Source organism: Montipora capricornis, chromosome 10 (assembly GCF_036669925.1).
Source record: "Montipora capricornis isolate CH-2021 chromosome 10, ASM3666992v2, whole genome shotgun sequence".
In the NCBI taxonomy this organism is placed as follows: domain Eukaryota; kingdom Metazoa; phylum Cnidaria; class Anthozoa; order Scleractinia; family Acroporidae; genus Montipora; species Montipora capricornis.
The window spans coordinates 55,448,709-55,451,208 of record NC_090892.1 but is presented as its reverse complement, the minus strand read 5'-3'; the positions used below and the strand labels follow the sequence as shown (position 1 = coordinate 55,451,208).

Here is a 2,500-nt window from a genome sequence, read left to right as displayed (position 1 = left end):
TGTTTTCCCGAGTGATCATGAATATGACAAAATTAATATATTCATCTGCACAAATAATATTGAAAGAAAAAACTGTCTACTTTGTCTTTGGCCTCCTGAAAAAAAAACTGATCAAACATTATTCTTTGACACACATATAAATTGTCATTGATATAACTGAAGAAATCACACCACTCCAGACCAGTGAGACCAAGTAGGCATTGAACTTGATAATAGAGAGCTTATGAATCGACGACTTTCGCACGACGGCGCCGTTAAGTCAGGTCATAGTCCGGCGTCGTCGTCCTGTAGAAATTTGAATTTACGATTCAGCAAAGACGACGACGTTTGTTCGCGGGTGGCAAATTTTCCCGCCGTTTCTGAAGTTTGTTTTTCTCTTTTCACAAGGTAGGTTATTCGAACCAAAATGCCTAACTTCAGAGAAACGAGAGCTTGTATTGCATACGCTTATCAAAAAAGCTTCATAAACGAAAAAGAATTTGTGCTTTTATATGATTTCCACAAGTCAACAAACCCAGAGTTTCCGTACTGGAACTATGAAAGGTTTGATTTGGACGAGAAAACAAACGACGAGTGCAAGGCCGACTTTCGTTTCTACCGGGATGACATTTATAAACTTGCTGAACAGCTGCAGCTGCCTGATGAGATAACCACTTACAATGGTTTAGTTGTAGCTTCGGTACCTGCCTTATGCATGTACCTTCAGAAGGTGCTCACTTGAATCAGTTGAATGAAAACAGAAAAAAATCAAAAACATGTGCCAAGAACTTGATTGATACTTGATCAATGATTTATTTGGAAAAAAAACCTGAAGCATCGAGAGAGACATTCAGAAAACTTTAACAACTAACCTTACGTCCTGTTATTTTCGAGACGCCGGCAAATCGCGCTCACCAACGTCGTCGACTTTGGCGCGACTCTGGCGAGGGCCCATATAGGCATGCGCAGAGGTCATGTCACGCAATCTAACGGCGTCGTCGTGCAAACGTCGTCGATTCGTAAGCTCCCTAATAATAAATGTCTGTTGTCTTCAAAGTATATGCACTGGTGACAGGATCTTTGACCAAGTATCTGACATTGTCAAATGTTGTTTCGCCTTCCTTAACAACCTTTACTTCTAGTAGGCCAAAGGGATTTTTTCCACTATTAACTGCATCCAGGTCATAAACCTTACGGTCAGGACTGCAACCCAGCCATGCACACTTGGGATTAATAACCAAACCTGAAGGGAAAAGATTTACACGTCCCCCCTTCGCTGAATTTGCATAAACCATGGCAGCATGTGCCTCAAGTTCAATCCCCCTTTTCATGGCATTGGTTTGGACATATCTGCTGGGATTGAGCTGGCCTACTAAAGAGTCAAAATTTGACACTCGTTTGGCAACCAAGCCAAATTTACTAGCGGTGATTCTTTTTTTTCGAAGAAGATACCAGATGCTGCTTGAAGATTGAGTTATGGTCTGTTCTTGAACTTTAAGAGATGCCTCTCGGGTGACGGAAAGTGCTTCAAATGCAGCTTGTTGCTAATTATCCAAACAGATTGAACAATTGTTTTCAAACCTTTCCTCTGAATTGTCCAGTGGCAATTCTGGAAAAGCAGTGCATGTGAAATCATTTATAACATAGTCTGTTGACATCCTCTGCTGGTATGATAACACACAGCCTTTTGGCACATTCCCATATCTACATGGCACAAATGGTACATTTTTCATCTGTTCTTTACTAGGAACCATGGTTGCTATGAGAGGCTGGGGTGTGTAATGGCTAAAATGATTTTTCGTCCATGTTCCATATATAGTAGCAGGGGAATAAAGAGTGCTTTTGATGAATTAACTGTACTGTACTCCCATCTGGGGTTTTTTAACCAAAACATCTTGAATTTCCTTTTGCTCAATTTTCCTTCCCCTTGGAACACTCCATCACTGTTTCATACTGGTACAGGTAAGTTCATCAGGTAAACAACAATGACCAAGTTGCTTAAGAAGTGCCAGGTAGTACAGCAGACCAATTACATGATGACAGTATTCCCCTATTCCTGCAACACAGGAACATTTTCCTGCCAGAGAAGCATCGCTTATCTTTGCAGATACCTCCATGATGTCAGGGGGCTCACTCTTCTTCATAGATCTAAAGCATTTAGCATTCACTTTGGCCGTCTCTGCAGTATAGTTCACTGCAAGAGATCCAACATTTTTAACTATTAGGTGTAAGATTTACCCTCAAAATGTCTTGTTCATGAATAAAAGCTTAATTCTCTGATGCTGGAACTATTACTTTTATATTCTCGTACATTCGAAAACATGATACTTACCCTTGATATCGTGTAGATAGCCCGGTTCTGCCATAAATTTGTAAGCTTTTGAGGTACTAGTGCAACCAGACTTCTCCTTGGAGTATCGCACAACATCATCGAATGTTAAAGCAGGAAAAGCAGAAATATCTTGTGAATCTCCTTCCACTAAAAATAATAACATATAAGGCATATTCAATAAGTCGACAA

The 2,500-nt window shown here is 40.3% G+C and overlaps 1 pseudogene; it reads right to left on the bottom strand.

Moving 5' to 3' along the window:
- Positions 1 to 67: 67 nt before the first annotated feature.
- Positions 68 to 2,500, bottom strand: part of LOC138020058 (uncharacterized) — a 6,465-nt pseudogene continuing 4,032 nt past the window's right edge.